At 40.7% G+C, this 14691-nt stretch overlaps 1 protein-coding gene across 9 annotated transcripts in view; it reads left to right on the top strand.

The window, feature by feature from the left end:
• Positions 1-2184: 2184 nt before the first annotated feature.
• nfixb (nuclear factor I/Xb) overlaps positions 2185-14691 on the top strand; it is a 421090-nt gene continuing 408583 nt past the window's right edge. For 5 of the 9 annotated variants that reach the window (XM_048617762.1, XM_048617771.1, XM_048617769.1 and 2 more), the window contains exons 1-3: positions 2185-2349; positions 6306-6487; positions 12893-12988. The gene's annotated coding sequence lies outside the window, so the exon portion shown is untranslated. Of the gene's footprint in view, positions 2350-6305; positions 6492-11806; positions 11929-12892; positions 12989-14691 lie in introns of those variants that run through there. The other 4 variants (XM_048617764.1, XM_048617763.1, XM_048617765.1 and 1 more) reach the window with 4 other exon arrangements.

The raw sequence follows: 14691 nt of genomic DNA on the forward strand, positions 1-14691 counted from the left end.
TCCAAACATATTTTTCATTTTCCTTTCCCGTCACTCAGCACTAACTCCTGAACAAACTGTCTCCGTCACTCACATGCGCACACATCTGGCTCACACTCACACACACACCCACCAAATCTAACATGCACCAAATGAGGATAGAGAAGATACAACTTGTTTTGTTCTGCACACACATGCTGAATCACAGTCCCTGTCTCACATTCCCTGCACAGACTCTTAATCACTTTTGCACACTCATATTGTCACTGATCAAACACTCATATGTAGAATCACAATTCCTCGCTTCCTTCCCTTAACTGCACTCATTCAAAAGAACATAAGAAGTAAGAGCAGGAGTAGGCCATTCAGCCCTTCGAGCCTGTTCCGTCATTCAATATGACCATGGCTGATCTCATCTCAGTCTCAACTTCACTTTCCTCCTGCTCCCCAAAACACTTCAACCTATTGCTAATTAAATTTCTGTTCAATGAACAATCATCACTCACGTACTTTCTGCCCATCACTTGCAATGCTAAGTAACTATAAAGGTCCATACTTATAACTTTTCATTGGTGATGGTCAAACAGCTAATTTAATATCTGTAACTGTAGAGTAATCTTCATCCTATTTGTATTTCTACACACCTTTCAGCTTGTCTTGTATGCACACTCACAGTAAAAATGTATTTATCGCACTCACAAATTGAGTCAAATTTTCTCACTCTCTCTTGCTCACGCACATACACACAAACTCAACACAAACCCTTTCTTTCCATGCAATCTGTCCTCCAATAATTCATATTTATATAACAAGGGTCTTCAGAACAAGTAGCCATTAAATTTTAGTAGTCTTGTAAACTAGCTGACTTACTGATACATTGCAATTATGTTAGGGGGTTTGGTTAGCTCAGTTGGCAAAATGGCTCGTTTGTGATGTAAAATGATGCTAACAGCATGGGTTCAATTCCCTCACCAGCTGTGGTTACCGTGCAAAACTCTCCTTCACTACTTCACCCCTTTTTGATGTGTTGTGACCCTCTGGTTAAACCACTACCATTCATAACTCTCTCTAGTGAGTGGGGCTGTAGCAACTCTGTAAGTGCAGTAGTACGAATGTGCATCCGTGATGTAATGTTTGTCTTGCTGAACTTTGAAGCATTAATGTTCTTGAGGAGTTGAGATGAAGTGACTCCTATAGTGGGCTGATAGTTTTAGCAGTCTCTAATACTTGGAATTGGAGTCGTAAGCATTGTGCAATGCTATACTGCATGAAAATTTATATAAATACCAGTTTGTTGCCCGGTATTTGAAGGTGTCACTAAGGAGGCTGTAGCATTCTTGCCCCAGAGTCAGTGAGTGGTGGATTTAAATCTTACCCCAGAGATCTGAGGACAAGAATTGAGGCTGATACTTCAGTGCAGTACGTTTGAGGTGCTGCCTATAAATTTAAACGCAAATCCCATGCCATTTTAAGAAAGAACCGAAGGGTTTGACCTGTGGTGTAGTGGGCAATATTTGCCCTTCTGTCAATATTACACGAACACTTTTTTCTGTCTATTTTCACATTATTGTCTTTGGGGCTAGCTATGTGAACATTTGTGCGCCGAATTTCCTCATACCGCAATTTCACGAGTACTACATTGGCTGTAAAACACCTGGGGACTTCCCGAATTTGTGAAATGCACATCGGTCCTTTTTTTTAAAAACTCACTTTTCAAAGGATCTTCGGGATTGCGCCAGTAATGAAAGATATCTTCTGGAGTACGTTCGAACTATAGTGGGGTCATTCATTTAGAAATATGTAATGCAGAATGTGCTGGAAACGTGCAACAAGAGACAAGATTTAGGTGTCAGATTAGCGACCTAATGCATACAGTGTCCACTCCGATTCTCTGTCGGACTCTATTTCTATTTCTACTGCCAGACTTGCTGACTTTCTGCAGCTCCTTCTGTTTGTATTATAACCCCTCCACCATGTATTTTGCCTTGTTAACGTTGACATTTCTAAAAAAAAACTGCAAAGTTGATAACTTTTTTTTTCCAAAAAGAAGGAACTGCAGTGCCACATTACTTCCAGTATGCATTGTAGAATTTCACGCCCCAAGAAAATTGCCCATTGAAATTGTCAGAACGCGGGTCTCTTGCAGGGAGTGAAGGGTTAACGTTACAATCATTGACACTGCAGCATGTTGCACCATACTGGGTTTCTCCGTCCTTCCTGTTAAAATGAGCTCCAGTTTATTGGACAATTTAACAGCAGATTTATGAGCAGCCAGTAATGAGGAATATTGATACCACAGTCCGGCCGATTAGTCCCTGACAGTGGGAAACAGGCGAAAGATTTAATCGTGGGATTATTTGAGAACTTCAGGTAAACAAGAACATGGCCTCAGTCTTCGGGTTAAACAAATATCAAACCGCAACCAGCTTCAATCAGATCCCTAGCGAAGCCCGCCCGGAGTCCAACGCCACAGGCCCAACTAATTACACCAAAATACTAATTATTTTGTGTCACACTATAAACTAATCTATAATCCCCTCTAAATAAGACTTTATGTTGCCTTGTTGATTTCTGTGGGAATTTCAACGTTTGCCGTAGCCTGCGGCTAATGACTGTACAGTAATATCACTAAAGAAGGGAACATTGCATGTTCTAAACTGCCAACGCGTCCTGACTCAACAGCAATTTATTACAACTCACAGAGGAGTACGAATGAAAGTTTTGTTTCCCTTTGCCCTCGGGCTTGTAATCAACAGCTTAATGAAAAGTTGAAGACCAGGACCAGAATACAACGTATCAACTCACTGTTTTCTTTATTTCTATTTCTCTTTCCCCCGCGTTCTAGTTCCCACTGTGTTTTCTGTGTCCGTTTCCCCACCTCTCTTTCTTTCGCTCTCATTCTTTACTTTTCTTTTTTGTTACTTGCTGTCTTTTCGTTTTTTAAAAGTTTTTTTCTCTTGGTATTTTTATTTCTGTCCTTATTTCCTTACCTCTCGATTTCTGTTTCTTTCTATCTCACTTTCTCCCTCTTTCTCTAATTCTCTATGAATCTCCTCCTCCTTTCTTCCTACCTATGACTGTCACTTTCTCCTTCTGTATTTTCTCCCCCTCTCTAATCTATCCCGCTCTTTTCCTCTCTACCTTTTCTCTCAGTGTCCCCCCTCTCTCTTTCCTCTCCATGTATTTCTCACCCTCTCTCGATTTTCACTTTCTAATTCTCAGCCTCTTTCTTTTTCTTTCCCTCTTTCTATTTTCTCTTGTTTGCCTTGTTTCTATTTTCTCTCTCCACTTCTCCCCTATTTTCTTCTACATTTCTTCCCCTTTTTTGCTTTCTATATATTTCTCCTCCTTTCTATTTTTTCCATTTCTCTCCCTCTTTCTGTTTTTCTCTCCATTTCTTTCCATCTGTCTATTTTTCTATTTCTCTCCTACACTTTTTTCTTTTTGTTTCTTACCTGCTGTCTATGTGTTCTCTTCATTTCTCTTTCTCATTTCTATTTCCATTTCTGTTCCCTCTTTTTAAATTAAAATAAAATCTCGCTATTCTAGCCCAATCTCTCTCTATTTCTCTCTCCCTCACTTTTTTTTCTCTCTGTGTGTCCCTATTTTCTCTCTGCCTGTTTCTACCTTTCATTCGTTCTGCTGAAAGTGACCCGTGTTCCTAAGTCCCGCGAGCTGCCTTGACACGCGTGAAGCGTGAACGCCGTCCGCTTGTTAACGGCGCCAAGGCCAACAACGCAAAGAAACGCTTGGAATATTTGACGAAGTATTCCTGACATTCCCCGTAAAACGCGCAATGTTGCTGTTCTGTCTAACACAAGTCCCCTTCCTTACCCCCACAGACAAAACACATGCCCCTCTCTTCAAACATGGGATTATAACACAGATTGCTGAATGTTACAGGGTCCGGTTTGGAAGCGCAAACTTGTAGATTGGTGTCCCCGAATGTTTCAGCAGCGACTGTTTAGTCCGCTATGTCACCCTGCTCGAAATATTTTAAGATCTTCTATTATTTTATAAAATTAAGCCAATGAGCAGAGTATTTGACCTTTATTCTGATATGAAAGCGGGTTAAGTAGTGAATGGACTAAATGGCCGGGGTGGCAGGGTGACAACTGACCATAACGTCTCACCCCTCCCCCCAGGCCCTCGCCCCCCGCCCCCCCTCCAATGATCACCCCTCCACTGATCAACTCCCCTCACTGGTCACCATCACCCTTCCCCACTGTTCACCCGCCCCACTCCTCCACTAATCTCTCCCCCCCACTGATCACCTCCCACTCCCCCACTAACCCCCTCCCCCACTGATCAACTCTCCTCACTGATGACCACCCTCTCCCCACTGATGACCAACCCCTCCCCACTGATCACCACCCTCTCCCGCACTGATCACCATCCCCTACCCCACCGACACCCGTCCCCCCACTGATCATCCCCTGCCCCCACTGATCCCAAACCCTCGGACATTATCTGATTTAACTATTGGGGCAGGCGATAGGGGGCATTACATTGATGGAAATTAAGCCATGGACTTGTTTCCGTTAGTCCCATGTTTATATAGAAAACTGACAATATTCAGTGTTAGAGGTACCATGTGCAGTTCAGTTGCCGCTCGCTCCTCCAATTTAAATGAATTGTACCCCCCCCACTTCCCCTCACCAGCACTAAGAACAAGTGAAATATTGATTTCAAAATTAACACACCAGTCTAAATTCAGGAGTTCCCCCAAAACGGTTGTAGTAGAACCACATATGTGGCTGTCTGCGTAGGCGCGAGTTTTTATTTGGTTATTAAAGCTTCTTTACTGCGGTAAACATTGCAGAAGCTTGTGTAATGCAATATTATTAAAATGTGATCAGTGAGAAATGTCACTAATGGCGATAGCGAAGCCTCAGAAGTAAACAACAGCTTTTTTTTCAAGGCCTCCTGACCGTGCGCATCTTCTGACACCTGCTGTCCCTTAAATCCAATGTCACTGATGCGCTCTGACCTCCAAATATGCAGACTCACAACACAACTGCTTTAACCTCATCACTCCCACCCGCCCACTTCCACTCACCACCGCCTCCCACCCCAACCCCCTCCACACACACGCACACACATGCGTGCGGTCTCTCTATCACACACGCAAGCACATGCATGCACATACAGACACACATACATACATACAGACACATAGATATGCAAACATACGTATAGACAATACGCACTGTCTGTCATACAAACATACATACACACAAACACACGTACGCAAACAAACATATCGACAACACACACTGACTCTCACATGCAAACATATATACACAAACATACAGACACACAAACAGATAAACATACATGTACATAGACAGCACACACCGTCTCTGTCACACACAAATACACATGCAGACACATATACAGACTCTCACACAGTTTCCGTCACATACAGTCTCTCTCACAAACAGACACACGCAAATACATACATACAGGCACACAGCGTCTCTCTCCCACATAGGGCCGCACTCACGTATGTTGATGCACACATATAGATACACGCACATACGCATACAAGCACCCGTGTACACAAGCATATACATACAGACAGACACGTGCACACACATACAGATGTAAACACATACACACAGGGGACACACATACATGCATGCATTTAGACCCACACACATAAATACACAGTATTGTTACTAATTTTCAACTTTCCGTTCACTGGTTAGCTGGCATCGAGAATACTAATGGAGAGAATGGAGCAAGCTTCAGGCACGGCACTTTCCCGTTATTTACTAACAGGCAGAGAATATATATTTAATATATCGTAAAACAAAATATGGTTTAAAATACAAAGAAGGTGAAAGCCTCACTAGATTTCATATTGCGCATTGTAAGTTTTAGATTTGAATAATATATCAAAAATTTTCGTGTGAGTCCGTATGTCCATATATTAAAATGTTCACAATGAAACTGGCTATTCATTCGCTGAAAGCCCAAAGTAACAGGTGAGCGTCAGTAACAAGGCTAAAGGGTTCCCACACCCTCACCACCAGATAATGCAATGGATCCTGCCAATAATGTATATATTACATCCAAGTAATATATCTGAGACAGTAAGGAGAGGCTGTTTATCACCACTGTTTGCTTATTGTTAAATGTTCAACATTCTTCAGATATTGTAAAGAGGTAGATACACACTGCTTGGCCACAAAACCCAAAAGCCAACAATACTGGTAACACATTCCAACCTCACATGCTGAAAGCCATCGATGAAGAGTCCTCACTGAGGCGAGAAATTATCAGAACCTTTGAATTAATTGATCATATCTGTTCTTTTTTAGATTTAATCTGATACTTCAGTCTTTCCAATAACTGAATATTTCCCTAGTCTTGTTTCTCCGGTATCTGGCAATGAAGGAGAGGGTGTTTTTGGAATTAACGAGACGACTCTCGGGTTAATACTTTGGAACAAAAAAACACAGTAATGACGGGGGAAATCTGTCCTTCTCAGAGAATCGAAGCTGTACGTAAGTTTGCAGTCTCCATCCAGAGAGAATGTGACAGAACTATTACAGCAAGTTCTTATCCTAAGTTTATCAATATGTTTGAATTCGATGTTCTTTTTAAAAAAAAACGCTCAAACATATCTTAACTCCTAACGAGACAGGCAGAAGAAAAACCCGTCAAATTGTCCTTTATTTTGAGCTCAAAAGGTTTAACGGCGTAGAATTCAATCATTGCAATTGTTTAATGTGCATTGGTGGAGCAACAATCACTCTTTTTAAAACAAAAGTATGTATGAATCTCTCCAAGTAATTTTAATAATTGCAACCAGCTCTGTTTCAGTCTAATCCAAAAAGCTAGGGAATAGGTTCTGAATTGGCAAATTGAAGCAAAAACAAATGAAATGATTTAAAGTATTACAAAAGAGCGATTGGATGAAGGCATCGCCGAATTAAGGTAGTGTTCGAATGGAGGAATTGAAAAATAATTAAAATATATTTCTTCGAACGGGGATGTGGAACGAATTCTTTAGAGGAGCTAACAAATCTGCATTGCAGTCCTCATTCCGATGTAACTGATGAGACCATTGTGACTAAAACTGTCTGCACGCTCCTGCCAACTTTTCCCCGACTTCATTGGAAAGAAAACAGAGTTAATATTTCGAGTCCAGTGACCCTGCTTCAGAATTGGACTTGAAGTATTTACTCTGTTTCTCCCTCTCTCTCTTCACAGGTACTGCCAGGCCTGCTGAGTTTCTCCAGTCATTTCTGTTTTTGTTTCAGATTTCCGGCGTCCGCAGTTCTTTGTTTTATCCCTCCCTCATTTATAGTTGATGAGGTAGAATTTGAATATTCTTTTTTCAGCAACTCCGGCATTTGCTATTGAACAAGCAGCAAGTGCAATTTGGAACCGTCTTTTCCCGCGGGGGACAACAGTGCCCTAGTTCTTGACGTCTCCACCTTGGTCAGTTAAAATATCTGTTGCATGATAAAACAAAAAACTGCGAATGCTGTAAATCTGAAACAAATCAAAACAAAGTGCTGGAGAAAATCAGAGAGTCTGGCAGCAACTATGGAGAGAGAGAGAGGCAAACAGAATTAAAATTTCGAGTCCAGTGACCCTTCTTCAGAGCTGGACTAGAAGCATTAACTCTGTTTGTGTATCCATAGATGCTACCAGAAATGCTGAGTTTCACCAGCATTTGTTTGTTTCAGACTGTATCATTTTGTCTCCAGAGTTAAAACGAGAAAAAAGTATTTTCTAAACGTATATATTACTCTAATGCTTGGCCGTGGAACTATCTTACATACATTTTCACGATGTAGTCTTTGCTTCGAATTTGAGCAGAGAGCAAATGATAACTTTAGATATGGGCAGCGGGGTGAGATGTGGTGCTTGATGTTGGCTGGACAACGGTAGTGGCTAAAGAAATGAAGCAATCGTGGGAAAGAGTCTTACTCGGTTCCTCACACTTCTGGAGATCCTGTATTAATCGTCGTTAACATTCATTTTTAACGATTTTTGGAAAGGGAGTGTGTGCTTACTTGAGAAAAAGAAGAATATGCTCCAAATTGTGGTCATATTCGATTTTATACTGTTGAAAATAGTGAAACAGAACATACTTATTTAAAATTACGTTGATGCAAATACTTTATTGTTAGATTGACTGAGATATGAAAAAAATCTACAAGCACCTAGAAACCACAGAATTACATGGTTAAAATACTTTCTAATCAAACTAAAGCGTTAATATAGAAAGGTTATTATTACAAGTGAACCCCGTGTACTACATTCAAAACAAAGCCTGGGAGCAGTGAGTTTTTTAAAAAAGTTAAATAATAATTATGTAGTGAATAAAAACGAGGTTAAATATGATCTCAAATATTCATGAAAACACGACATTTGCAGAACATTTTGTAAGAACAAAATCGCATAATTCATGAATTAAAAAGGTCTTTTAACGCATTTAAACACAGCATTAAACAGTGTGTAACAAAACTCCAGTACATTGAGTTAAGGAGTATCAAACAGATCGGTATTTTAATTCTAAACTCACGTAGAATGCAGATTTTCTTTTTTAATGCGTAAAGTTAATATTAGTTACTGATATCACGGACACAGCTTTTAGAAAATAAAAGCAGCCCAGTATCAATTTCTTCCGGCAATTAAGCTTCCAATTTAAAAAGTGGAATTTAGAAATCAATGTGAAATGTACTTGGCACCACAATTTAAAATGTTTCTTCTTCGAATTCCGTGTTGGAGTTTGCACAGGAACGCTGAGATTTAGATTGATTTGATAGTAATCAATAAGTTGTACAAATAATGAGGCGTTCAACAAGTTAAAAGCAGTTTAAGTATCATACGAATTGGAATAAAGAAGCAATTTAGAGCTTTAGAAATCTCCTGATAGCAGAATAGTTCGGATAGTCTTTGGCTCATTTCATTGCAACCTTCTTGAATATACACAATGTGTGTGTATACCTGTGGGTGTGTATGTCCATCTATATGTGGGTATCTGTGTGTCTGTGTGGTGTGTGTGCATATCCGTGTATGTCTTTGTATGTTTCCGTGTATGTGTGTGTCTGTGTCTTTGTATCTCTGTGTGTATCTGTAAATGTGTGTGTGTATCTGTGTTGTGTGTGTGAATGTATGTGTGCCTACGTGTGTGTCTGTGTATGTGTGTATCTCTGTGCGTGCACACGTTTTTTGTGTTTCTGTTCCTGTGTTTCTGTGTCTTTGTTTTTCTGTTTGTGTATTTCTGTTCCTGTGTGGTTCTGTCTGAGTGTGTGTTTCTTTGAGTATGGAATTAGTATAACGGCGGGTAAAATGAAATACAAAAGCTTAACCAAATTAGCATTTCAATACGTTTTTAAAATGCTTTAACCTAAATTTGGAATCTGTTTCGGATCCCCACATTGTTAGAGCTCTAATTCTATTGCATAGTAAAGTTCATATGAATAAATTATTACTAATAAGCAAAACGAAAGTTACAAATGCTGCATTTAATTAAATTGAGGACGTGTCTAGGCAATTTAACGAGATATCAGCTGGGTAGATTTGATGCATGTAGAGAGAGAATCAGCTCTGAAAGTACCTGAACTAAATACTTCGGGAAACGTTTCAATTATAACATGTTTTCTTATTGAAAGATGCGGAGTTCGAAATTGGACATTCACCCAAACGAAAGATGTACCTGTATGTCAGCCTGTCCAGAGCGTTTTGTAATATTGTCTCAAATCAGTTTTGAGCGCGGTGCATAACTGAAACAATGGAGGTTTGGATAGTCTATCTTGGCTTTCTCACCAACACCATCTCACCGCAATTTTTTCACCACTACTACTTTCCCGTCCATCTCCAAACCCCTTCGCCCAAAACCCTGCCAGGCGCTTTCCAAAAAGACTCTTTCCGACAGTTCCTTACAAGCAGAGAAAGCAGAACCCGGAGAAATAAAATAAGACTTGAAGCAAAAATTTAAATAAAAAATCCACGCCGGCACAAGATTATTTGCTGGAGAGATTGGAAGCCAGTTGCAAAGTCTACAAAATTAATCCATGACCATTTCTTTATCTGCAATTGGTTGCCTGCAGCAATTGAAAACTTGTGTGGACCTGAAAGGGTTAAAGGGTTTGAAACTTGTGCGGAAGCTGTTGACTCCTTATCACAACCCCTGCACGTTATTCCTTAAATTATCGATCCGGAATCTAGTCTCGTGAATTTCCACTTCGTTCAGTCAAAGGCAGTAATTTCCCATTGTGCTGGAGCCGTTTCACAGTGGGTCAGTATTGCAATGGCTGTTCTGACGGGCAGTCTCACTGAAAACTTTGTCTCTCCCCGTTTATACACCTTGCTGCGATTTTTAATTTGTCGAGATTTCAGGATATAGGTGCCCATCAAATGTAACTTAATTTATTCTCTTTTACTTTATGAAAAATGCCAAGCGAGAGTTCAAAAGAGTCAAAAGTTACATTCAGTCAATAAGGGAAGCCATTTGAAAACTACTGATTTTTTTTCTCTTTCTCCCTCTCACTAAGGTGCTTGGAATGGGGGCAGTGGCAGGGTTGAGGGGGTCGTCTATTTCACTCGATAGAATTAAATGGAGATGGTCACGCTTTCAAAACCCACCCCACAATACAACCCAACCTACAATACAGTGATTCCTGAGCTTAACCCCAAAAATGCAGAGATCCCAGACAATATTTCTACCAGCGCGTAGTAGAAAAAGCAAAAATAGCAGCTCGTGATTCTTCGTGGGCTTTTCATTTTTCAAAAACAAAATGTTTTCATATCTGTTAAAACGCCGTTGTTATTTTATCTTAAAAGAAACGGTAGTCGCCTCCTTCTTAACCTCTATTAAATAGCAGGAGCTCATTACTAAAGTGATTTGACTGCGTTATTGCTGTTGTTATATCTGAGGTGAAATACTGGCCAGTGAATCCATTTAAGGAACACTCTTGGTGTTTCTGTGACTTCGCCCCTTTTACTTCCAACAGATTTATTTGCCATTTGCCTTTGTACCAGCGGCGCTCCGGCGTATTCGGGGAATGCTGCAGCGCCGATAGAATCATCATTATCACACATGCTTGTCAGATATATTCCCAGATGTTGCAGTTTCCCTCTTCCTACACAGTCCCCATTTGCCCTGTCTGCAGACCTCGCTGTATATTTGGACACAATCGGGTTGGGCTGATGGGGAAATTGGTGGATACCTATTGTAATGCACAGGGACACAGAAGTTAGTGGAAGGCTGCAACTTTGAGGAATTAAATCCCATTGCAGAAATCGCGCCGGGTCCATTTCGGTGATACACCTTGAAGAAATTCTGCTGGGAGACAATTTGCAGCCACCCTAATTCCGAATGTGTATCATTAAAAAAAAAACACACACACAACTGTTTACAGTAACAGTAAACTCTTGAGTTTTAACAAGGGCTAAAAACAGACTTTTTTTTAGCAGGGGCGTTCTGTTTTTTTTCTAACATTTGCAATTAGTTAAAAGCCAGACATTTAGAAGTTCCAGGTTACTTTTGAAAGTTCAAAGGCTACCCACAATAGAACCATCAATCGACAATTTGTTTAAAAAGCAAGGAGAGGGTAGTGAAGGAGGTTTGGGATGAACTGCAAGCATAATATCCAACAATTGCTGAGGCTGTGGTGTTAAACTGAAGTCAACCCGGAAAGTTCAGGGCTGTTATTTTAAATCGATTTATTTTGAAGTCCGCTATTGGCTTTATGCGCGCGCGCACACACACACGTATACAAACTGGTTTCACTCAATCATTCTACAAGGAAAAATTGGAACTAATTTACACCTCTCCTCCCTTCTAGAGGACTGACACTACTAACTTTGTATTTGGGTGGTGGTCATGGCGGCGGGGCTGTCCTTTTAGAGAAACATATTTTAAGTTTTGGACGGAAATCGGTTCCTACTGCTGGAAATAACATATTTGAGTTGGATAGTCTGGTATCTATGAGGCTCAAGTTGTTCCATAACGTTCGCTGCTAACAAGTTGCCCTGCCATTGTCTCCTTCAACACTTAGCGCCGACCGTTTTCTCTCCCTCTACCATAAAGAGAAACAGCTCGTCATTTAGCAAATCTGTCAGCACTTTTTGCAAATTAAAAATATCTACACACTTCAATTACTTGTACGCACTATTTGCGATTATTCTCCTGTTTTAGTTTCTTTTTTTTTCCTGTTTAAACTAACACCACCCCCCGCCCCTCATCACGATGTCCCTTCGCTTGTTCTACTCGGAGATCGTATGAGACCGAATGCACTCGCATTTATTGTCAGTAACTTTCCCTCTGCGCCGATGCCTCTTTAAAACAAGCCCCAGTTCATGGCTTTTCACTCTGTAATTCTGCTCAAAAACACACACACAGGGACACACACAGACACAGCAGCTGCTCTCCCAGCGCTTACAGACCAGATGCAAAACAAAACACACACACACACACACACATACAAAAAGTTATTAAACAAATCACGGCTCAACTCCGAGACCGGAGCGGTTAGTTAGTTAGTTAGTGATGGAAGTGGGACTTATCGGCTCTCTCTCAAAACCCTCTCTCTCTCTCCTCTGCAGTATTTGGAGAGATTTCTGTTCTAAGCACACAGACTGCTCTTCCTGACAATGCTCTGAAGCGGGAAGGCCGCGCAACCACAATGCTGCAGAGATTAGAATAACTTTTTCTATAAAGAAAAAAATAAAGTTTCACCGAAGCCGCGAAGGAAAAGGCATAACTTTAACCTGGGAAAACCGATCCCAGTAAAGTCTAAACAGAAAGGAAAAGACAGTGAAATGCATAGAGAAAAGGAAAACCTTTATGTGTCGGACTATTCGAAGGCAACTTTTGACTGAAATAATCTTTCTTTCTCTTTCTCAATCGCTCTCTCGATGGTTTGGGACCGGCGCACTTTATTAGACATGGACTTGCCTCTCGGACTAGGAGTTTCCTGGATCTGCGGCTTGCAGTGGAAGTGATACAGTGATTTCTGGCAAATTTCCCCACACCACAATGGTACGTGTTGTGTGAATCGGGAATTCTCTTTCTCTCTTTCAATACTTTCTGAGCAGACATTTTTTGAAAGAAAAACAAAAGTGCGATAGAAAGTGGAATTGTAAGCTCAGTTCAATACGCAGGCTAACATCTGACACGTTTAAAGCAAGCGCAAGCATTATGTTTACGAGGTTTTGAATTTTGGGTGTTGAGAAAGGAATCTAACTTATTTTTTTCCCGCGGTCTGGTTCCTTAAACCTGGTGAAAGGGGAAGAGAAAGTGGCGGTGATGGTCGTGTGGATGGGTGTGTGTTTTTTTTGAGGGGGGTCTCTAATTTGTTGTTAAATCCCTGCCTTTATTCTATCTGCTAAAGTGTGAAATGCTGCATATCCTTCTGAACCAGGCTAATTCTCCGCCCCTGCCACCCACAATAATGTGCATTTTGAGTACCTTTTCCCCTCTGATTTGCAAATATTGGCGTGTAAATATTGCAGAAATTCGCCTCCCTATCCCTTTTAAACTGACCTTTTTGTAAAAAAAAAGAAAGCAAAATTCTAGGGTGATAACGATTGGGAATGTCTTAAGATTCGGCCTATGTGTTAATACTTCTGTGTCCTTATTCCTCCAAACCCGAGAACGTGAATGAGCCTCCATTTATTTTCCCTAAGCAGACCATATAGAGCTATTTCACAAACAGACCGTGGGTTCCAGTTGTGAGATTAATTTAGGTCAGTTTCATTCTATAGTAAATCAGATGACATGAGCAATTTTTGAACAATTTATCCGGTTTTTTCTTCGTAATGTCCCGTGTCTATTTTAAAATGTGCCTTTCTTTGAGCCTGTCGCTCGTGCATAATATTCTGTAATCACCAGAGCAGCCTCGTTTACTAGCAGCCTGCCTGTGTGGTGCGTTTTTCTTTTGTATATTTCATGTCGAGTGACCCGTGTGACTATCTGGGTAAGCGTATTGGCTTTGTTGCATCCGGATTTTTAGCGATAGGTGGAAAGGTGCGCAAGTCTGATCAGCTGTGTATTTTTGCAAGAACTGTTTTCTCACGGGGGTGGGGCTGGGGTGTGTAGGAATCGCCCAGAAAAGTTTGACAGTTTGTGGTTCTGTCAGAGAGGAGGGGTAAATATTTTTAAAAAAACAAATATAATCCACCAGCCGTAAAACAGTCAAATTAAAAATTCTAGCCTGAAACTGTCTACAATCAGTTGCCTAATCGATTAGTACCTGAAGCAATTGCACCGAGGTCGCATTATTATGCTGGCAGCATTAATTGGAAAAGAAGGACAAAAGCAAAATACAACTGAGGCAGTCTTGCAGGACTTGTGACTGAGTTTGACACAGAGTAGCCTGATAAGCCACTTTGTAAGATCTGTCTTAGTTGTAGCTGGTAATGAGTGTGTGATTTATAGACTGTAATTTACCTGTTAATTCGTATTACATTTGTTTACTGATTCCGGGTTACAGTGCACGATTGTTGGCCATTTAGCGTTTTATTTTACCCCTGCTTGTCTCTTAGTGTAAACAGTCAATTGTTTTCAACTGTGGAGAAATATAATAAAAGCCTTTTAATTTTTTTTTGCCCTCTCAGTAATCCAAACAGGAACGCACACTGATGGAGATTTCAATCAGTTGCAGGCCTGCAGTTTGGGTGTGGCTGGCAGATCAAAAGAGAGGGCGACATGTAGAGCTGGATGAACACAGCAGGCCAAGCAGC

Source organism: Rhincodon typus, chromosome 38, assembly GCF_021869965.1.
Source record: "Rhincodon typus isolate 14 chromosome 38, sRhiTyp1.1, whole genome shotgun sequence".
In the NCBI taxonomy this organism is placed as follows: domain Eukaryota; kingdom Metazoa; phylum Chordata; class Chondrichthyes; order Orectolobiformes; family Rhincodontidae; genus Rhincodon; species Rhincodon typus.